This window comes from Loxodonta africana, chromosome 4 (genome assembly GCF_030014295.1).
Source record: "Loxodonta africana isolate mLoxAfr1 chromosome 4, mLoxAfr1.hap2, whole genome shotgun sequence".
In the NCBI taxonomy this organism is placed as follows: domain Eukaryota; kingdom Metazoa; phylum Chordata; class Mammalia; order Proboscidea; family Elephantidae; genus Loxodonta; species Loxodonta africana.
This window is the reverse complement of record NC_087345.1, coordinates 124,342,153-124,366,780: the sequence shown is the minus strand read 5'-3', so window position 1 is coordinate 124,366,780 and position 24,628 is coordinate 124,342,153. Positions and strand designations below refer to the sequence as shown.

Sequence of the window (24,628 nt, the reverse complement as noted above, 5' to 3'; positions counted from 1 at the left end):
TGGATTTGGCACAATAGCTGCAACAATGGGCTCAAACATATGAAAGATCGTGGAGGTGGCCCAGGACTGGGCAGTGTTTCGTTCTGTTATACGTAAGGTTGCCATAAGTTGGAGCCAACTCCATGGCAACTAAAAATGAAAAATATTTTATAAGCTTAAATTTATAGCATTTACTTATAAGTGGTGTTCTAGTTATCTAGTGCAGCTGTAACAGATATGACTTTAAGAAGTTTATTCTCTTACAGTTTAGGAGGTTAGGAGTTAGAATTCAGGGCGCAAGTTCTAGGGGAAGGCTTTCTCACCCTGTCTCCTGTGTCTGGGAGGCTCTCAGCACAGAAACTGCTGGTCCAAGGGCACATCCTGCTTCCAGCTCTTTTTTGGTGGTAATTAGGTCCCTCTCTCTCTGCTTCTCTGTACTTCCATCACATGTAAGATAACAGGTGTGACTCAAGCAAGGGTGTTCCCTCGCAAGGGTGAGGGAGATGACCTGAGCAAGGGTGATGCATCTCACTCTAACCCTGCTTCATTAACATAACAAACAACCTAATTCTTATTAATGTAACCTAATTCCAGCCTCATTAACACACAGAGGTCAGAATTTACAACACATTACAAAATGGAGGATTTGTGGTTACACGATACTGGGAATCACGGCCTAGCCAAGTTGACACATATTTTTGGGGGACATAATTCAATCCATGACAAGTGCATTTAATAAAAAGAGGAATTATGCTGTTTTGATGTAAACAGAATTTTGAAACGAGATAACATGATAATTACATCTTCTTCTCACTTACTGGCAATCTCATTATCTGACATTTCGCGTTTATGACAATAGTAAATATCTATTATCTGACTATTTTGTGCATTAACAATGTACGTCTGGCAGTAATGAACAGTAATGAATGCTGAGGTGTGAGGCGAGAGTAATGCTGGCTTTTATGGTTAAGGTTATGTGTCAGCCTGGCTGGGCCATGATTCTCAGTGGTTGGCAGTTATATCATGATGTAATTTGAGAGTTATATAGTGATATAATCTGGTAGTTATGTGATGATGTAATCTGCCAATTTTGTAATGATGTAGTCATCCTCCATTTTGTGATCTGATGTGGTTAGTCCCTATTTTTGCATAACACCGATTTTGCATAACAGCCTGGTCTTTGGAACCTAAACATGTTGATAAGTGAGCAGAGGGTGTATAATCTTTTATAAGAGTGCCAGAATCTGGTTCCCTTATTTGTAGAACCCCAGCCATTAAGAGTCTTACGATTTCATACAATGCAAGCCACTTCCTTGGTTTGGTGGTCTTCAGTGCTGGAGGAAAACTGATTAGATTAAAATTATCGACCAATTTATGTTGGCCTTCAGAGAAGGACCTCTGGGATATTTTAGTGATTACTCTTTTTCTTCTATTGCTGACTCAAAAATTTCCTGCCTCACAAGATAACGTCATTAACTATCACTTGTACATGGGGAAACCCCAACATAGTATTGTTAGAAAGAATATTATTGCTAATTCTTTTGTATTATGTTGCATTTTTGCAACTATAAGCATAAACTAGACCTCACGGGTATTATTACTTTTGAGATTGGTGACAATTTTCAAGTTTTCTATGCAGAATTCCAGGTTAGCTATTATGCTGGATAATTGAGAACACAATAAATCTGCGAGCTGAATAATTGTGGGTTTATGGTATTGTTTTGGTCACTTCTTGTTCTCATTTGTTTACCTTATGTAATAGTCTTTTTCGTAAGCCATATCATTAGCATAAGACTGTAAGGGAAATTTTGGGATGGTGCACACAGTATTGAATCCTGAATTTGAATTCAGTTTTGACCACCTTTTTCTCATATTGGCAATTTATTCCATTTTCTGACTGTTAAACATAATTTATAAAATGGGGGAAAAATTCCTATCTTTTTGGCAGGGATATGCTCTGATTCAATTTGCGTAATATTTGTGAATAGTACTATGAAATACTTCACAAGTATCTGGCATGCTAGTTTTTCCAATGGTATTTAAATGTTTTCCAGTTCATTTGCTTCTCAGATGTCAATTACTTTGTCAAGTGTGACTAGATCAGGGAATGTGGTATATTTAAAAAGTATAGGAAATTTCTCATACAGCTTGTGTTTAAGAAACAAGAAGTACTAACTAACATCACTATAGCCGCTAAACGACATTATATATTCACGTCTGTACTACTGGGTCTGTGCCGTAAAGCTCAGCATGAATCTAGTCCCCAAAATGTGGAGGTTGATTCAGTCCTCACATTCCCACTTTTCCATTCTCTCTATCACCCCTCTGCCCCCCCGCCCCACAACAGTGGCACTGTCTGTCCTCTCTCTCTCTCTGACCGTGGCCACCTGTACTTAGGTCTGAACTCACAAGTTAAAAGGACAAATCGGTCCTTCAGACTGCCAAAGAAGCAGATGCCAGCTGCAAAAATTTGGAGAGTCTACATGCCACCCCAACCTTCTGACCTGTTGGCTCTTACTCTTTGGGTTTGATAATTCGCAGGAAATATATCCTACTTACAACTACAGATTTACTGTAGTAAAAAAGGATACAAACAGAAGCATAGGATGAGGAGATCTGGGAGGCTTCCTAACATGGAGCTTCCATACCTCAAGGAATGCACTACCATCTAGAAAACAGGTATTCTTGAGAACAGGAAGCTCTGAGCCTTTGTGTTCTAGGCTTTTATCTATGCTTTCATCGGCCACTCCTGCACAATAACCCAGTGACTTGGACTCATAATGACCCAGTGTGACAGTAGAACTGCCCCATGGGTTTTCCAGTGCTATAATCTTTATGGAAGCTGATTGCTGCTACTTTCTTTCGTGGAGCAACTCGTGGGTTCAAACCACGGGCCTTTTGGTTAGCAGCTGAGTGAATCTCAGAGTGAAGACTTTAAAGAGCTCAAAGGGGACAAAATAAGAATTCTTACTTGTGCTACGACAGTATGATAGACTAAAAGCAAAAATGGACTGAATCAATCAATTGATTCAACAAATCTAACATATATTCATTATGCACCCATTAATTGCCAGGCACTGTTTTGATGCTTGGCATAGAAGATCCCTGCCCTTATGGAGCTTATCTTGGGAGGAGGGGAAATTGATAAATATGAGAAGGTTACAAACACTAAGAGATTGGAGACTCGGTGGATGGGGTAGACTAGACAAGAGCTAGATGAGCAGTACTCAAAATGTGGTCCATGGGTCTGTTCAGGGACTATTTGTTCCTGTTCCTCCAGGAGATAAGAGCTGAAATTGAGAATGTCTAGAAATTTTTATATCAATTTGCTGAAGTAATTTTATGTTAGTTGAATTAAATAATGAAAAAATCAAGGCTTGTATTTTGTATGCCTTCTTTTTCATTTCATTTTTCAAGTAATCTAGCTCTTAAAAATTTTACTGTGTTTTAGGTGAAAGTTTATCATGCAAATTAGTTTTTCATTAAAAAAAAATTATACGCACATAATTTGGTGACATCGATTGCAGCCCCTGCAATGTATTCTTCTTTTCCTTTCGGGAGTGGCTTCAGTTCTGAGTTAGCAGGGTGTCCAGGGGCCATAGTCTTGGGGGTTCCTCCAGCCTCTATCAGACAGGTAAGTCTAGTCTTTACTTTTGTGAATTTGATTTTTGTTCTACATTTTTCTCGTACTATGTCCAGGATCAAGTGGTCCATTTTCATTTTATTTTATGGAAATATTGATCTGTAATGGATTGGAATAAAACACTGGTCTCTTACCCTATTTGTTTGAGAACAAGTGAATTAGATCAACGACTTCCCTTGTTGGCATCTCAGTAAGCAGATTGTGTAGAGAATTTGAGCTTGTTATGATTAATTCACTGTGAAGTGATCGTTTAACTTATTTAATTTTAAAAACATAGTATTGAAATACTTGCTACCTACATTATATTTTATGCTTGACTAAATTATTTTAAATCCCTTGATTATCAAGTACTTTTATTCAAAGATTTAGATAAAGTTGAAACTAAAATTGGAAAGATAGAGGAACTATCTAAAAATTAAAACTGGAAGGGATACAATGATTTCTAAGGTCTCTCATTCAAACTCCGAGATTTTATGATCAACATATAGTACTTAGAAAGCTCTTTTCGTATCAGACCTTTCCTCTTAGCAAGTGTTGCTTGTGTATACTACAAGAAATTACACGATGTTATATTTTTTCCTGTCCCTTCATCTGCTGATGGTAGGACACAGATCCTGAGAATAGAATATAGTTGTTTGAGAAAAACAATTATTGCTTATTGAAGATAACCTAGAAACATTTATGATTATCCACATATTAGAAGCCTACCACTCCCTATTGACAGATGATAACTGTCATTCCCCTTGCTTAGAGCCTGATTATCTTTATTTGTAATAGGGGTAACTTAAGAACTATGCTTTAAAAAAAAAAAATGCTTTAGGACAGCTAAAATAAGATTTAAAAATAAGGACCATATTTAGAAACCCCCTAGTTAGCATATTAAGTACTTCTCTTCATTTTATTACCTTTTTAGATGCGGCACTAAACTGTTTCCTGGAGAGTTAATTGAATATTAAATTTAGTATATCTAAAAAAAAAAAAAATTTTTTTTTTATACTCTTAATCATCATCTCATAGGTTCACTCTGAGTCGGAATCGACTTGATGGCACTGGGTTTGGTTTTTGTTTTTTTTTTATACTCTTAATAAGTGAAAATGCAGAATTATGTAGTAGTAGGCCATAAAATAACTATTTAAAACAAATTTAAGCAAAGGACTTTTTTAATAGCGACTCAACTTTTGCCCAGTCATATTTAGCCAATAAAAACAATACAGGAAAAATGCCCCACTGACAAAATATGTTCTTGGATAGGTATTTGTTAACATGTCTTGGTTTTGATACTGAGTGCATGCTTTAGTAATATTAACTATTATTAAACGTGTTGTAGTGGTAAATGTGTTGAATTATTTCATGTGTTGAATTATTTAGCCGTCATAGTATACCTGAAGATGCATAAGTCTTATTATTTGGTAAAATGTAAAACAGTGTGGTTCTAAGAATAAGTCTATCTAATGGTCATTTAATATTTGATTGATCAGTTAAAAAAATTTGACAGGTATCTGTAGAGTACAACAACAATAGGTTTTAGGTCGTGTGAATTATAATTTATATTTAATGATTGTTAAAAATAGCAACAATTGAACTTAAGTAATATAAAAAAGTAAACTAAGGCTTGTGAATATCTCTGGGGGTTAAAAATATTTTGTGGGGGCGTGTAGAATATCAGTTATATAATAAGTTTTCTTTTATTACCTAGAATTGAGTTATTACTAAACAGATAACTAGATATATTCTAGAACCAGTCAGTGCCTGTTGGGGAACAAATGGGGAGGGTTTTCTTAGCAATATTCTCCTTCTTTAGTTTGGTCAAGAAATGAGGACTGCTTTATGTAAATTGTTCTTACTGGCGCCAGCTAGCTGGAACTGCAGTCTGGCTGTGCAAGGGCAGCAAATAATATGTGTCGTGGATTTTTTGTTTGGAATGTATAAGAATTCAGCCTTTTGGACTGAAAGAACAGTTGATGCAATAGAAAAGGAGTAGTGAGACTTCCACATTTGACAATGAAAATGTGGGGTAGTGAGAAGCTATAAATCTTTAAAGCTTTTAGTTCTGCATTTATAGATTTATGCCTGTTGATACTATTGGGTAACATGTGGGAGGTATTTAACTGCACACAGTTGCAGCAGACCTAATAATAGTTGGCAGCATAGAAGGCAGTACAAAAAAGTCTTATTCTAGGCTTCTTCACTTGGAACAGTGATTTGGAAGATGTACTTTGTGTGTTCTGTACTGTCTGACGTTTTTGGCTTTTGTGGTTAATGGGATGTTTGCTGCACAAACTACACCACAGATGTGAACTGGTTGAAAGGAAATGTAATATGTAGCCTACCTACTGTATTCCTGTTTTTTCATGAATATGAACCAAACAAGGAATTTAAAAATTTAGAGTAAAGAAGACTGACCTAGAAATCTGCTTAGCTTTTAGTGTTTATGCAAATGAACTAAGTAGCAGTGGTTTATTGAAGAGGAAGTCCTTTTCACATAATCAAGCTGCCCACAGGTAAGAAAGATATTCAGGTCCTTTTTCTGTCAAACCCCTCACCCCCTTGTCCCCCAGGCTACTTAACATTGGAAAGTTTTTTGTTTTTAGTTCCGTAAATACCAGGATTGGTAGTCTGTTTAATGTTAATTATCAGGAGAATTTGAATGCCGCGTTTGGATTTGGTCTTTTAAAAAATATGATTTTCATTTTTTCAACACCCCCTGAGGTTTGAGTTAAAACAAACCAACAGTGGGCTTCATATATGTATACAATATACTCACATTACATAGAAATGAGTTTTATATCTCTTCATTATTTTCTGTTAACTGTGTTCTCAGTTACAGGGACACCAAGTGATACATGCAGAGAGATGACGTTTTGTGACCTTATATAACTATAAAGTTTTAGTGTAAATATACCACTTTGAGTTCACCATTAAAAACCAAACTGCTCATGTTTTCACATTTGGCTCATTAAAATAGATAATGCATCTTTATACATGTAACATGATCAAGTTTTCCAATTCCACCTTTATCCTTTCCGTAGCCACATATTTTAAATTTATCATCATTTTAATAAAGTGAATTTAAGAGTCTAAAGTTAAAATGAATGTGTTAATGAAAAATTTCATTGAATCTAATGTTTTATTTCTCAAACTGGATGAAGAGTGCATAGGCATGTGTTACATTATTCTCTTTTTGTGTACCTGAAATACTTCATAAATAAAAATAAAATTCCATTAAGATAAAAATACAGAACTATATAAAATAAAGATCATATAAACATTACTGTAAAAGTATGAAGATATATACTTACAAAGAAATGCCAGTCTGTGTATTAATATCCATAAGGTGAGAGATTAAATATATTACTGATTCTTTGATGGAATAGTTTTTGAGGGCTGGGCGTATGGAGGTGAGTAAGTAGGAAGAGAGTAGTAGTAAGGTTAGCTAAGGGAAGTGGAGGAGGAAAGGAATTACGTTAGGCAGTTCTCTGCTCTTCTGCCTCTCTTTCTAGAAGTTAAACAGCAGGCTCTTCAATTAATAGTGTTAGTTTTAAGTGGGACTTCCAGTTCTCTAAATTCTGAAAGGGAATTGATCATTTATTACTACATGGCTGGTTGCGTACTTGAAAACTGGAGGCCAGCTGTGATAGAAGCCATAAATGCTCATGTTTCAGGAGCATGAACTGTTCCTGGATGCTTTTTGATAGTATAGCTTGGAGACCTTTTTTTTTTTAAAAAAAATTTTAATATATGTATTAGTGAAGTAACGATTTATGTTTGTGTGTGTGTGTATTTCATGCTAGGTAAACAGTATCACTAGAATTTGAGAAATGGTAATGGTTGAAAGAAATCAACTTTTATTAATGTGTTTCAGGTTAGATGGGGACAAGGTCATGTTTCTCTTCGTATGGAGGACCAACCGGTTGGGAAATATTTTCAAACTCCTCTTGAGCCATTGTACTGTTTGGGATTGGGAAAATAGTTGAAACCCACTGACCGACTTTTGTATATAGAAAAAGAAGCAAGGAGTTATTAGACCCAAACTGAGGAATTTATTGAATGCTGTTAGATTTGAGGGTCATGGCAAAGAAAGATGAGAGAAAGCAGGACAGAGGAGTCTTCTGTGTATATAGACAAACCTTAAAGGAAGCATGGAAGACAAAGATAAAATATATAAGGATAAAGGTGTATAATATTTGATACTATTGATCCCAAATGTGAATCATATGAAATTTTAGGGATAAAAGCTCGAGTTTTTAGTTTTTGTTCCTCTTAGGCTGCAAAATTTATTTAGCAAACAGAGTCCTGGAAGTTAAATGTACCTAAGTGGTCAGATAATTCTAAAGTCGCACTTTGCATGGGAATCTACTGTTTAGTATTGCTGGCAGGTAATAATCTAGTTTCTCCTTCAACATTTCTAATGAGAAAAGAGGAATCTAATTTCACAAAGTAGTTCCTTCTTTTGTTGGGCATCTGAACAAATGTGACATTTGTTGATTTTAAGATAAAAGCCTGCATTTCATTGATTTTATTTTTGCCGTCCAGTCTGACCTTGTGTCTGTCTGTCTCTCTGTGTCTGTATCCTTATCTCTTTTACATGACAAATCTGCAGTATTTAAGTCATTAACATTCCTTTGGGTTTTCTAGACTAAATATCTTCCATTTTCCAAACATTGTTCATGCAACACATTTTCCAGATGATTCTTTAGCATGATCACCCTCTTGTTTGTCCAACGGTTTGAAGAAGTCCTAGTTTATGATGCTAAGAGCTAAACATAATACTCTAAAATTATCCCCCTTCTGTATATTTCTGTTCTGCAGTGTAACTTTGCATTAACATTTTTGGCATCCACCTCACACTGTTAAATTTTGTTGAGTTTGAGATAAGTTAAAATTCCTCAGGCTTTTTTCACATGTTCTCATGATAAGCTTGAATATATTTGAGTATTTGAATCAAGTATGTTACCTTGTATTTGTAGATGTGTCTTGTTTATAATTTCTAATATTGCTTATTATGCTTTTCTCTTGATCCTCCTTGTTATATTCTTCCACTTTATTAGTCTTATCAAAGAGAACTCACTTTTGGTTTCATTATTGCTTCCTGTTTTATTGATCGTTCTGTCATAATTTTCTCCTTATTTTAGTTCATTCTTTGGGTTTATAATTGCCCTTCTTTACTTATGCTTTGAATTTGTGTCATGTTTTTAAATTAGTGTTTGCATTTAAGGCTATCAGTTTCCCTCTTGAGTATCACTTTGGTTGAATACTTGTATTCTCTTTGTGCTTTGTTGTTATTTGACTACTGATTTTCTCTTTATTAAGATTTCGTTGCCACTACACAGTCAACATTAATGTATGTTAGATGTATTCATGAAAAAAAACACATATTCTGCATTTGCTGGGTATACAATTTGTCTCAGTTACCTAGTGTTGCCATAACAAAAATTAGCGTGAATGGGTGCCTTCAAAGAACAGAAATTTATTATCCTAAAGTTTTGGAAGCTTTAAGTCCAAATCAGGGGATCAGTTTTAGAGGAGGGTCCTTCCCTGTGAGTAGTCCTGGAACTCCTTGACGTTCCTTGTCATTCCTTTGCTTGTCGATAGGTGCTTACACAGCATCTGTCTTCCCCTTGTGTGTGTGTGTGTGTGTGTGCATGCGTGTGCCTCTATTCTGTTTTTATAACACACCTTTCAGAAGTGATTAGGTTTAGAATCCACCTACTCTGGTATGAACTAATTAACAAAAGATAACCCCTAATACCAAACAGCAGGGTCACATTCCCAGGTGCAGGCGTTAGGACTGGAACATAACTTTTTGGGGGGACACAATTCAATCCATAATGTATTTCTATTTACTTTTCTATTATTCTAACATGTTAATTGGGAAATGTATTCTTAATTGTTTTGTTCATCTATAGATTTTAGAAAGGGGTGTGTATCTCTATTTGTAGATTTATTAGTTTCTTCTGAAAAAATTTAACCTGTTTTTGCTTTATGTGATTTGAAGTTATTATTATTAAGTACACCAAAGGTATATGTTTCTAGTGGATTATACCTTTTATGAACAGAAAGTAATTTTTTTGTCCCATTACTAGGGTTTCACTCTGATTTCTTGTTCATATGTTATTTATAGGTTTTATGTATACCTACTTGCCTTTGTTGTTAACATTTGGTTAGTGTTGTGTTTTCTATTCCTTAATTTTCAACCTTCCTATGGTATTTTGTTGTAGGCCTATCTCTTGTTTAAAACACATATCTAACAGTATTTTTTTGGTGGTGTTTTACCTAGTTTGAAAGGCACTGGGTCTTTTTTGTTTGGTAGTTTTTTGTTAGTTTGGTTGCTTTTTCTGCCCATATTCTGCAAACCCTGAATCCACTAGCTTCCATTCTGTAATTATCTGGGGTTTTAGTTTCAGAATATTTATTTTAGAGATAATGGATCATTAATTATTTAAACCTTCCTGTGAGTTTTACGTTTCTTGGAGCATCACTGTTTTCCCTTATCTCACTTCTTTCTCAGGGTCCTTGGCTGCCTTGTACCTGTAGCCTATCTTCATGTAATTATTTTAGCAATGGTCTATTTCTTCGGCCATGCTCAGAAATAATATCTGTATTTCTCCATCCTTGTTAATTGGTAGTTTGTCTGGCAATAGAAGTTATAAAACTAACTTCTCCCCTGAACTTTGAAGGTATTGTTTTCTTTTAGCATTTAGTATTGCTGATGACAAGTCTGATGCCAGTTTAATTCTTATTCCTTTGTAGGCAGATTATTTTTCACCCTATCGTAATTACTAGTGTTTTCTTACATTGGTTCTCTGAAATTTCATCACAATGCATCTAGGTGTCAAAAAAAATTTTTTTTTTTGCTTGTTTTAATTTAGCCTACTTTGGTATTTCAGTAGGACTTTTCGGTTGGAAAACTTGTGCATTTTTTCAGTTGTGTGAATTTTTTTCTTATTTTCTTTCCTCTTTTTTTCTTCAGCTCTCTTTTTCTAATATTTCTCTTTAGTGAAAGTCGTTGCTTCTGGGGTTACCCCCATGTTTCTTAACTTTTCTATTTTTCCTTTGTATACCATTCTGAGAGAACATATGGTCTTGATTAACTAGGTTACTTCAGTTGTGTCCAGGCAGCTTTTATTTTGAATTACCAAGATTTCCAATCTGTTTGTTCTATGGATGTGAAAACATTTGATACACTTTTAGAATATTAATAAATATGTTTTAAAATTTCTACTAATTAGATCTTTTTTTTGTTTGTAGGTTTTGGCACCTACTCTTTTTTTTTTTGGTGTTTTGATTGTACTCATTTTTATATCTGAGATTTACTATTTTAGGTGGATGGACACTGACTCAGGTAATTGTGAGGACTGGGAGAGGTATTTGCTGAATATGGAATATGCTGGTAATTTGTTTTTTGGATGGTAGCCTCCCTGTTTCTTCTTGGGGCTTATTATTGTGTATGTTGCTACCTAGCCACATTCATAAATGTCATTGCTGTCCTGGCTTAAGACTAGCATGGAAGAGAGAGGGGTATCAGACAAGTTAAACTGTTCAAATATAAATTACATGCATGTGTTTTCATTGTGAAAATTCTAACTGTCCTATTAGGTCTAGGTAAAGTCTGTACTTGCTAGTCCATTATCTCTTCTGAAGTGAACTGCTGTAATTAATTTAGCTTTAATCCTTCTAGATTTAAAAATACCGTTTTCATGCTTACATAAGTGTTTAGAGGTACGTTATTTTGTGTTTTAAAACATAGTGGCATTAAAATGGGGAACATATTTATCGATGGCTTACTATATAAATGTTTTTTTACTGTATCTTGAAGAAAAGGTTTAGACTCATGGTGACCCCATATGTATCAGAGTAGAGCTGTGCTCCATAGGGCTTTCAATGGCTTTTTGGCAGTAGATTGCCAGGCATTTCTTCTGAGGCATTTCCCAACCTTTTGGTTAACAACTGAGCACTTTAACCATTTGTACTACCAAGGGACTCTGTTACTGTGTCTGGGTACTTTCAATTTATTATCTCATTTAATCCCCATAACATTTCTTGAGGGTAGACATTACTATCAGTTTCATAGATGAGGATATTGAAGGAAGAAAAGGGTAACTATCTTGGAGAGGTAACTTAACTACGAAGTGGTAACACCAGTGTTCAAAAAGGTATGTCTGGCCCCAGTGTTTGCATTCTTAATTACTAAGAGTTATGTAACTGCTTTGTACACTTAGGTAAAAACTGGCATGGCAGAGGCTGCTGATCTCCTCTAACCTGAAAAAGGGGAAGGAGAGTCAAGATCAGTAACCCAAGGCTGATTCCTCTAAGGCAGAGGTCAAACATATCTCTACCCTTCTACCTTTTTACCAATTCTGACACAAACCATCCCTCCCATGGCACACTGTATTTCTTTGTTGGGTTTGATAATTCGTTGCAATGACCACATAGAACTCACAGACTGTACTAACAATTATGGGGTTTTTAGGGAAGTAACAGGTTACAGTTCAGGATCAGGAAATATTTAGGATACAGTTCTTCAACGAGGACCCCCTCTTCTCAGCTGTGCTTGCAGGCAGGCCTCTCTTAAGCCCTTGGTCTAGCATCTGCCTTGCTTAAGCAAGTGTTGTAAAGCTCTTTAGCTCCTCCAATAAGTACGTGGGGGGCACCCCACTCCACCAGTAAGTCTTGGCCCAAAGGCACTCAGCTGTCTCTCTCTGTCGGCTAGGAAACCCACAGTGCCATCTCCTGCTGTCTCCTGGCTCTGCTGTCTCTGCTGCTGCTGCTTCTTGCTCTTGCTCCTGCTGTGCTACTATCTCTTGCTGTCGTCTGTGTCACAGCTCCTGTCTCTTTATCTCTGTATCTCCCTTTAAGCCTAACGGGGTAGCAAAACTGACTGATTCCCTCATTAGGCTTCCATATGCCTTATTTGCATGGGCCCACCCCCGCAACGCTGCCATCTACCGTATTTACATTATTAGCAAGCTGTCCAATCCCCTTGGTGGGCCACAAGCACCTCCTTTGCATAGCCTCATCTAGTCATTTGGTGGGAGTTACAAAGACTTTGGCTAGAAGGGCCATGTTAAGTAATTCACTGTACCACAGTTTAATAATGTTTCTCAGAGATCTTTTCACTTTTCATGCCCGTGAGAGGCATCTACCAGGTTCTTGTTAACTTCTTAGTGTTCTTTAGCAGGTTCTCCAGTATTTTTTAATTTTTTTTGTGGTGGAAATGTTTCTTTGCATTATTGCAGTGGTACAGTAAGCATCCCGATATATTCTTTTTTATACATGTTAGTGTATCTTAAAATAGACACCTCGAAGTGCCTCAGGGTATCAAAGGGATGCACAGTTCCTATTTGCTTTTGAAAATGGTTGTGACAACTCTTTTACCACCACGTATAAGACTAATTACTTGTGTACGTTATTGCTAACTTTAAATATTTGCCAACCTGATGTGTAAAAATATATTTTTGTTTTGTTTTCTTCTGTTCATTGATGAAATTGAATGTCTCATATTGTTTTATGAATTGTCCGTGTTTATTTTTTTGTGAATTGTTCTTTTCACTGATAGGTGTTCCTTTTTATTCTAGATAAAAATTGTATACTGTTCTGCTTTTTTTTTTTTCAAGTATTCCTCAAAATTTCTGATTACTTGTAGTACTTTCTGTGCCTTTTAAAGATTTTTCATTATTTTGTCTAGTCTGTTTGCTTTTGTATGCACACTCAATTGCTCTTTTGATCTATTAACCATTTATTTCAAGATCCATTTCTTCCTTGATAATTCATGATGCTTTCTATATCACACATTACATTCTTTTATTGTTTTTGTCTGTGTTATGCATAATTACTGCACTCATCTTTTTATACTTATTCTTTATCGCTTTGTTGTATGCTATCACATCTGACAGGGCAGTCATCATTTTTTAAATTATTTTGTTGTTGTTTAGACTATACACAGCAAAACATATACCACTTCAACAGTTTCTGCATGAGCAATTCAGTGACATTAATTACATTCTTCAGAGTTGTGCAACCATTTTCTGAGTTGTTCATCCCCTGTTAACATAAAGTCACTACCCCCAAGTTTTCTATCTAATCTTTGGAGTTGCTGTTGTCAATTTGTTCGCATAGTTATTTAATAGTTATTAAACGACCATATTGCTGAAGACAGACATTCTTTACTAGTGAAGCTAAACCATTGTTTGGTTTTAAGAAGACTTCAGGGAATATTTTTGGTTTAAGGTTTAAAGATTATCTCAGGGCAATAGTTTTGGGGGTTCATAGGGTAAGCATCATTTTTCATTACTTTTGATTTTCATTTTTTCCCCTATTTTTAAAAATTTCCTTACAGATTAAAAAGTTTGTCATGGTATAAAAATATCTAGACTTTTGATCAGAATTACTTTTAATAGATTTTATCCAGGAAGAATTGGTATCTCTCCCACATTGAGTCTTAAATCCATTATAGCTCTAATTTATGTACTTTAATACCTTTCAGTAAACAGTGATTTTTTTTTTTTCAGATATGTTATTCTCGATACCTTTTTCTTGTTCTGGATTAAATGTTTTCTTCATTGTGTCTTCTAACACTTTCTGTTTGAGCTGGCTTGGTCAGGATTTCTAGGACAACATTTCTAGTTTTAAATCCTTTGTTCTTGTCTTTAATGGAAATGTCTGTGGTGTTTTACCAATAGGTATGAAGTGTCCTGTTGGTTTTAAGTGGTCTTATCAGCTTAAGGAGCAATCTTTGGCCCTTAGTTTTAATTTTTATCAGTGAATAACTGTTGAAACATGTTCAGTGCCTTTTCAGTTTCTGCTGAAAAATGGCAATTACGTTTTATTCAAATTTAACCTTTTGGAGTTGTTAATAAGTATCCTAGATGCTTATTTACCTAATTATTAGAGATCTTTAGATTTGAAAAGTAGTGCAGTTTGGTGTAGTAAAGTTATCTCTTTTTAGTATTTAACTAGGCATATGGGGGTAAAGGTATTTGAAGGAAATATGTAGTTTCTTGTTTCCTGGCCTTGAAGGTCCAATATAGAAAGTCACTGTAAATTGCCACAGACTGTTATCCTAGTCTCTCCAAGGGCTGTTCTTTGCACAGTGTATTTATTGAGTCAATTGTAATGCCATTACCAGTCACTGGGTTGATTGTGTTTCTTCTATTTACCAGAAGAATATTTTTAGAATCTTTTTATCTTAATGTAGAAAAGACAACAAATTTAAAAGAAATATAGTATATATTTGGAAATAACAGAATAAGGTCCTTGATCTAAATCTGTGAACTCTTGAAAAGAGCTTAATAGTACTTGGTGGCTTATTGTAGTTATCAGTGAATCTCCTTGGTATTTTTCTTTTTCTTTCCTTTTTTAATTCTGGAGGCTCTAGGCTCAGTTAAATATTTTCATGTGGCAGAGAGCCAGATTTCCAATAGCCTTGAACTCAGCATGTTGCTGTTGCTTAGCAACTACTTGTGAAGTCTTGTGGTTATAACTGAATTATAAATAGGGTTATGAGTAGAAGTGCAGTTGACATTGGTATTGGAAAGAAAAGCATAAAACTCCCTGTTCCCCTTCCATTTGAATTTGAGTGATTATGCAGAGTTAGTTTTCAGAAATCTGGCTCAAAAAAATTGGGATTACTAACTTTATCAAGAAGACAATAAGGGCTATGTAGAGGTAGAGGTCTTTTTTGTAAGTACGCATTTAAAAGCATATTTCTGGTTATTAGAATTAAAGAGTCCACATTGGAGGGAGACAGCAGTTAATGGCAACTAGAGAACTTCTAATTTTCATGGTCTTTCATGTAGAAAGATACCCGTACATTGTGTTGTTATTGTGTGCCGTTGAGTTAATTCTGACTCATAGCAACCCTAAAGGACAGTGTAGAGCTGCCCTGTAGGGTTTCCTAGACTGTAAATCTTTACAGGAGCAGATCGCCAGGTCTTTCCTCCCACGGAACAGCTGACGAATTTGAACCACTGACCTTTCAGTTTGCAGCCATGTGCCTATCCATTGCGCCACCGGTGCCCCTTCCATACGTTTTGTACTGCGTGTATTTCTCTTCCACATTGACATTAAAATCTACAGGCAATAACGCTTTAATTTTAGGCTATATTTTTCAACTGTTAATCACATTGTTGCTCTAGAGTGTCTTCAAAATTGTCCTATAAATAGGGACCATGTGGACACTTAATAACATGAGTAAACCAACCTATCTTTATCATTCCTTAATCGAGCAGTACATTTTGGAGTAGAATTTAAAACAAATTTTATTTAAGGTTTAAAACTTGAAGGTCCTTTAAAATCTTCTGGTTTAATTTCCTTATATTTCCAATAGAAAACTTTAGACCTAAAGATGTTAGAGGATTTGCTTAAAATCTCCTAAACCCTGTTCTCAGTTTTTTCTGCTGCAGCATATTTCCACTAAAGCATATCTAGCAGTTCTTTTCCTTTTGCACTCATATTTCATTAGCTTATACAACATCTGATTGAATTCTGTAATTTATAATAAAAATCTACAACCAAATTGAAGAACAAGCACAGCTAATATTAACAGGTTTAGGTGAGAGCAGAAGAACATGGACTTCAAGAGTAGCCATTAGCTTCCAGCTTTCAGTATATTGTGGATATCAGTCAATATTTTATTTATGGAATGGATGGCTCATTTGGTATGATAGGAGAAGAAAGATTAACAGAGTTTTCAAAGAATAGTTTGTTTTTTTTTGTCAAATAACTGCAGATTTTTTTTAGGTTCTGAAAAATGAAATAAAGTGCTAATTAGTTTTAGATAAAGAAATTCTGCATTTTCTTAATTTTCATAAACCTTTTTTTCTTTATTGTGGTAAAAATGTATGTAACAAAATATACACCATCTCAATAATTCTGCATGTACAATTCAGTGACATTGATTACTTTTTTCAAGTTTGTGCAACCATTCACACTATCCTTTTCCAAATCATTCCACCACCACTAACATAAACTCAGTGCCCCCTAAGCAAAAACTTCCTCCTTCTGCCTCTCTCCCACCTGTGAGAACTACTAATAATCTTTTGTTTCTGTATATTTGCTTATTTCATGTAAGTGAGATAATACAGTATTTTTTCTTTTTTTGGCATACTTCACTCAGCATAATGTTTTGAAGGTCCATCCAGGTAGTGGCTTGCATCAGGACTTCATTTCTCATTGTAGCTGAGTAGTATTCCATTGTGTGTATATACTATATTTTGTAGATCTATTCATCTGTTGATGGGCATTACAGCTGTTTCCACATTTTGGCTACTGTGAAAAGTTCTGCAGTGAATACTGGTGTACAGGTTTTTGTTTGTGTTCCTGCCTTCACTCCTGGGCATGTACTTAGGATTGGAATTGCTGTGTCATGTGGTAGTTCTATGTTCAACTTTTTGAGGAAGTGCCAAAATGTTTTCCACAGCAGCTGTACTATTTTGCATTCTCACCAGTAATGGATGTGGGTTCCAGTTTTTTTTTTTACCCTTGCCAACACTTTTTTTTTTTTTGGTCGTTGCCATTCTAATAAGGATGAGGTGGTATCTCATTGTGGTTTTGATTTGTATCCCCCTGATGGCTAAGAATGTTATCTTTACATGTGCTTTCGCCATTCGAATATCCTTTTTGGTGAACTGTCTGTTCAAGCCCTTTGCCCATATTTTGATTTTATTGTTTTGTCTTTTTTTTTTGTTGTTGTTAAGTTGTAGAAGTTTTTTTTTTTTTTAATATATTTTGAATATTAGACTCTTATCAGGTATGTGATTCCCAAAGTTTTTCTCCCAATTTTTCGGTTATCTTTTTTACTTTTTTTTTAAATAAAGTACCATAAACTTTTGATAATAGCCTCTGATAGCCAAACCTATGAAACTAAACTTCTTAGGAACTTTCCCCAGAAACAAGTAAATTGTGTCCTTACATATTGTTTGCTAGAAAAATTTTAGAGTGGGAATGTAATTTTTTTTCTTTTTCTCCCGGGAGAAATGCAGGTCCATTCTGAGTCTTACTTCCAGTAGTGATCTTGCTATCAAAAGTATAACTCTTAAGTTAAAAAAAAAATTTTTTTTTAAAGTATAAATTAAAGAAGGAAAAAAGGCCTGGCAATTTACTTCCAAAATATCAGCCATTGAAAACCCTATACTGAAGTACAGTTCTACTCTGATACAGATGAGATGTCGCTGTGAGTTGGAATCGACATCTACTCTACAGCAGTCAACGACAAACACCTAAAGATGTAGACTTCTACATCTGGCTGAAAAAGTTGTGGAATAAATAATTTTGATTAGATCTACAAGTAAGGATAATATAGCAGCAATATTGCTTAACTATAGAAGTGGAAAATGACAAGCATAAAGAGAAATTTGAGTTTCCGCCAGGATGTGGAAGAGGATTCAAGAGCTTCTTTTGATTATTTACATATTAAAGTTAGACCTCTGTACGCATAAGCTAGGCCACAGAACATCTGGCTCTCAGTTGTTGTTTTAAACTGTGGGGGAAGAGTGGGAAGAGAATAGAGAGATGGAGCACGAAGTTCTTGAAACACTCTAAACTACTACAGAATATTTTAGTTGCTGTACTTATTGTTCTAAGGTGCCACTGATTACTTGGTTCCCCCAAAATTCAGATGGATATGTGATGAGATGTGTGGCTGCTTTGAGTAATGTTCTGCAAACAGCGTGCCTTTTTATTTTTCTTGAAATAAAACTGTTCCGCATGTTACAAAAAATAAAATTATGACTGCTTTAAGTACTACTTAAGAAAATATGAATTGCTGAGATTAAAGGAATATTAAAACATATTTAAAATTATCAAAAAATTTTCCCCATTTGTAGTGTATGACAAAAAGATTGACCCATTTGTGATATATCGGATATTGTTGTTGGCTGCCACCCACTCGACCCCCGACTGATGGCGACCTCGTACACAATGGCTCGGACCATTGTGATCCACAGGGTTTTTATTGGCTGATTTTTCAGAAGTAGATTGCCAGGCCTTTCTTTCTAGTTTGCCTTAGTTTAGAATGTCTGCTGAAGCCTGTTTAGCATCATAGCAGAACACAGATCTCCACTGACAGACAGGTAGTGGCTGCATATGACGTTCATTGGCTGGGAGTGAAACCCAGGCCCCATCAAGGAAGGCAAGAATTCTGCCGCTGAACCACCAATGCCTCATTTGTGATATACTTCCCTACTAATTGTAACTCATAAGGCGCTTTGGTGGTGCAGTGGTTAATTCTATTGACCGCTAACCGAAAGGTTGGTGGTTCAAAATCACCACTGGAGAAAGATGTGGAGAAAGATGTGGCAGTCTGCTTCCTTAGAGATATATAGCCTTGGAAACCCTATGAGGCCATTATGAGTTGGAATCCACTCAGTGGCCATGGGGTAATTGTAACTCATAGGTCAATGCAGATTGCTTTACTTTGTGATGAGGATAATAGTTTATTTAAAAGTTCAGATAGGTTTATTTTAAAGATGTGAATACAGTTGTAGTTATATTCTGGGGATCCAGCTTATGTAGGAATGTTACTAAAAAAATTAAGCTAAGCTAATCTTCAGCCAGACTGTTTATAAAATAATATTTGAGTTTTTTTAAAGTTTGCTTAAACTTCATCTTAAAATCTAGCCATCATTAAATATTTAGATGAAAAAAGTATTAGTGAATTGCTAATTGGATTTTTACCTTTCGTTCTAGTAGAGCTCTTTTTGTTACTTAAAACCGTTTTGTCTTCTGTATGTTTTAAAGCTATTGTTTCTAAGCTTTGTGATTAAAGTAAGCCTTTTGAATATAATTATCATAGTTTAAATATTCTAGACTTTCATAATGTGAAATATGTGAATTAATTTTGCATTTTGGTTAATAGATAATGATCCAAGAAAGCATTTAAAAATTAATTTACCATTTCATTAAAACAGATTGATGGTGGTTTTAATGTAATAAATACACAGAACATGTACTTTGATAAGTAGAATTTGTTTTTACACGACTTGACTGTCTAGCCAGTCTTTTATTTCAGCAGCTATGATTTAAATTTTTTGAAATTAAAAGATTTTTTTTGTTTTTGTTTTTTTGGTTTGGTCTTTTTTATTTGTCTGTAATCTTCATAGTTAACTACATCATACTGCGTGTTGTTTGCTGTCACTAAGAATTAAAATCCACTCCAGAGTAAATTTGTAATGTACAAAGAAACATATATTAAACATTATTAGGTTGGTACGTTAAAGTGTTGAAATACATTCTGTATTCTGGGTAACAGAATAAGAAATTTCAAGCATCATCAACTTTAACATTACCTACTTCAGGAAAAATGTGCAATCAAAAATAGTGTTGTACAGATTGTTTTTGTATGCGTTATTTTATTTTTATTTGATAAGAGCAAGAAATAATTTATTTTCCTTGCTGACAGGAATTATTTTATTTGACTGAGAAAATAATTATTGAATGGCGACTGTGTGTAATACAGTCATTACTGTATATTGGGAGAGGGTGTTAAAAAATGAGTAAGGCATGATTTCTACCCTATTTAGCGGTCTGCCTTGATAAGTTATTTAATCTTTGTATTTTTAATACACGTTAAATAGTTTTTTTTTACCTATAACTCAGATTCCCAAATAATTGAAGAAAAAAATTGCTAGAAAAAGTACAGTGCTGCTCAGATTTTGTGCCATAAATGTATTATAATTGTGATTAAAGTACCTCATTATTCTTTTGAAGAAAAAAAAAAAAAAACCCTGACACACACACACATCTACCTATATCTTTCTGTCTGCATGTTTATCTATGTAAAAAAATTGGGTAATGGCATGTTATTTGAAAGTAGCCCATTTATTTAGCTTTGCTTTCATTTTTTTTTTTAATTGCCACATAACAAGATATCAAGTTAGTATTTTAGGTGATGAAATACAAGGCACATCTTTTTCCTCCAAGTAAATAAAGTGCTTTTGTTGGTAGCTTTGCTTTTATGTTCACATCCATTCTGGGATTCATCGGAGCATATTGTTTCTATTTTTAGACTGTTGCCAGGCGGATTTAAAATTTCTCCTCTTATGTTTGCCAATTTCTAGCTTCCTGATTGGTTACATAACCCTACTTTTGTTAGCCAACCACAGTGACTATGCAAATTATATTTCAGTTTCTGTTGCTGTGAGAGAACTGATAAGATGGCTGCAGGGGGCTCCCTTTGGGTATGTTTTATTATTTTAAAGAAGATTTTCATCATTATGTAATAATAAGCAAAAGTAAATTTTTAAAAAGGACATTATTGTTTGAAGTGGGAAATCAAACCATCTAAGCAAGCTTTATCAGGCTTGAAAAATGCCTCTCATGTCAGATTTGATTAATTTTAATGGTGCTATGTATTGACCTCTGTCAAAGATACCATTATGCGTAAGTAAGTATATTTTGTTTTTTGGTATCCTGCATCCCAGAATAAAGGTCATCTTCTGTGTTAAACCTGCTGTATGTGAACATGCCAGCATGTTAGTTTACAATTCTGTCACAAATGTTTTAGATTACTATGTTTGCTTCCTAAAAGAATAAGTAATTAGTTTTTTAAATTATGAATTATTTTAGATGTTAGTTAATATGTCTATAAATGCATCATTCTTTTAGCCAATATTTACTGAGTGTATACTATGTGCCGTGCACTACGTAGTTCATTAATATTACACCAGAATTTTTTTTTCCTTTTGTTAAGTGACTTCAGAAGAACATTATGATATCAGCATATTTTAAGATATTTTCTGGTGTCAAAGCTTTGGAACTTAAATGTATTAATCTTATAGTAGATAAGCAATGGGGAGTACCAAAGTGTGTCTTTAATGCATAAATATAGGTATTAGAGTCCATTTATAATAATTATTTCTTAAAGAATATATTTAAAGTACTGACAAATACAATAAATGGTACAGGGTACGTCATATTAAAGACAGTACTGAAAAAATGTGACAAAACCATATGTAGTTCCAGAATATTCAATAAGTATACCTTATTTTGAAACAAATTTATCAACATAAATCACATTTAAGTCCTTTTGATGATAGTGATCGTGTATAATAGGAGAAAATGCTTCTGCTAAACTTTAGATTTCCTAGCCCTTCTGGTAAAAGGTCATTAGTTGCATTTCGTATTAGTTACATTTATTAATATGTGTACCTGGAATGATTATTCATACCATGCTGAGCACTATTTGTATGTTGATAAAAATTGCCTTTTTTTGTTGTCTTGTATAGCTATCTCATGCCCATTACTGTTATCATGTAAGATGAGCAGGTTGTTGGGTGCTGTCGAGTTGTTTCAACTCATAGCGACCCTAGGTGACAAGAGTAGAACTGCCCCCATAGAGTTTTCTAGGCTGTAATCTTTATGGGAGTAGATTGCCAAGTCTTTCTCCTGTGGAGCCACTGAGTGGTTTCAAACCACCAACCTTTCAGTTAGCAGCCAGGTGTTTAACTGTTGTGCCACCAGGCCTCCTAGATGAGCATACTATGAAATTATGTGCCATTTATAACAGGGAAAGTGAGAAACTGGCTTATCTAAGATGAGCACCTAAGAGTACAAGATTAGTGGTATTTTACCTATATCATCTTTTATCCCACCCATTAAAGTGGGATTAGGTTAAAAACAAAAGAAAAATAACTAATAGTTCTGATTTTTTTTAATAACAGGTTTATTGAGATATACTTTACATATCATTCAGTTCATCTATTTAAGTTATACAGTTTAGTGGTTTTTAGTAGGTTTACAGAGTTGTACAAATCATCACCACAATCAATTTTAGAACATTCCATTGCCCCCTTCCAAAAAAAGAAAAAACTTGTATCTATTATGTATCTATTAACAGCCTCTCCTCATTTCCCCTAACCCCTTTTCATGCCCTAGGCAGCTACTAATTTACTTTCTGTCTCCGTAGATTTTCCTGTTCTGGATATTTCATATAAATAGAATCATTGAAGATGTGGTCATGACTGGTTTCTTTGACTTAATATGATGTTTACAGTGTTCATCCATGTTTAACAAGCTTGGAGTATACAAGCTCTAATATATGAAACTATCATACCAGTACCAAGTTGTTTTGATTACTCTAGCTTTACAGTATGTTTTCAAATCAGGGGATGTGAGTCCACCTACTTTGTTCTTTTTCAGAATTGCTTTGGCTGTTGGAGGCCCCTTATCATTTCACAGAAATTTAAGGATTAACTTTTCTGTTTCTGCAAAGAAGGCTGTTGAAATTTTGATGGCTGTTGCATTGAATCTACAGATGGCTTTGGGTAATATTGCCATCTTAACAATATTAAGTCTTCCAATCCATGAATACGTAATGTCCTTCCATTTATTTTTCTTTAACTTCTTGTATAGTAGCTTTTGGGTACCAGTTTTTTACTTTCCTGGTTAAATTTATTCCGATGTATTGTATCCTTTTAGATGCTATTGTAAATGGAATTGTGCCCTTAATTTCATTTTCAGAATGCTCTTTACCGATGTATGGAAATCCAACTTATTTTTGTGTGTTGACCTTGTACCCTGCTACTTTACTGAATTAATTAGCTCTAATAACTTTCTTGTGGCATCTTTGGGGTTTTGTATATACATAATGTATATAACCAAACCCATTGCCATTGAGTCGATTACTACTCAGCAACTCTATAGGACGGAGAAGAACTGCCCCATAGGGTTTCTAAGGAGCAGCTGGTGAATTGGAACTGCCAACCTTTTGGTTAGCAGCCAAGCAGCAGTTCTAATCCACCTTCCCTGTGGGGCAGTTTTGAAGGAGCCCTGCTGGTGCGGTAGTTAAAGCTACAGACTGCTAACTGAAAGATCTGAAAGATCCGCACTTCCGAAACCACCAGCGGCTCCCGGGGGAGAAAAACGTGGCAGCCTGCTTCTATAGAGATTTACTGCCTAGGTAAACCCTATGGGGTCGCTGCTATGAGGCGGAAGTGGTTGTATAGGATCATGTCATCTGCAAAAAAGGAATAGTTTTACTTCCTCCTTCCTGATTTGGATATCTTTTATTTCTTTTTCTTGACAAATTGCTCAGGCTAGGACTTCCAGAATACAAGGTTGAATAGCATCCTTGTATTGTTCCTGATGTTAAGGTGAAAGCTCTCAGTCTTTCTGCTTTGTTTATGGTGTTCGCTGTGGGGATCAAAATCTCAAGAGCATGATTTGCTCCTGCTTTGTCCAAGGACTTGTTGTGAAAGCAGCTCATAAGACTTCTATGTCCTTGGTTGTTGAATTTTTTAAAAATTGGTTTGATGATAACTCGATTTTACATTCTGATACCCCAGGTTGCAATAAAGTTGGTTGATGACAGGCAGAGGGGTTATTTGTTGACATATCAAATACTATGATCACTGAATAATTTCATGAATTCCAGAGTACTGGGTGAATGTAGAGCAGAGTTCACCAATTAGTGTTTTTAAAAAGATAGTAGGCTAGCTGTTAACAGGGCTTTTATGCAAATTGAGGGAAGAACCACAGCATGGGAGAATTGAAGAACTGTGAACTGCTGAGGGATCTGGGTCCTCAAGTAATGAATATTGCCAGTGTTTTGGGAGTGACAGAGAGAGAGAGAGAGCTCTTACAAAGCAAGAGAGTATAGAAACATGGTGAAAACCTTTGTGGGATTTAACAGAAGTATTAAAAGCACTGATTATACATTCTACTAAAATTTCAGGAAACTAATAGATGATTAGCAGACATGACAAGATACCTGTTATTTAAGATAAAAATTAGAAACTTGATATACTAAATTCTAGCAAGCAAATGTCGAAGTTGGTGAACTATTTGCATTGTCAGGTTCACCAGTCAAATTAATGGATGGTAAACAGTGAAAGCAGATTTTCAACGTTTATTGTGCAAGACACTAATTATCATTTATGATATTTTTTTCAGGACTATTGCAAAATTCTCGAGCAAAATTTAGCAGTGCAAAATAAAATCACAGTTTCAACTGAGGATGAGGTGTGTGTGGGGGCAGGGGGAGGTGAGGGAGCTTAAAGAGTCCAATAATAG

The 24,628-nt window shown here is 34.9% G+C and overlaps 1 protein-coding gene across 2 annotated transcripts in view; it reads left to right on the top strand.

The window, feature by feature from the left end:
* Positions 1 to 24,628, top strand: part of ATF7IP (activating transcription factor 7 interacting protein) — a 119,954-nt gene that overhangs the window by 26,118 nt on the left and 69,208 nt on the right. The gene's annotated exons all lie outside the window — the stretch shown is intronic.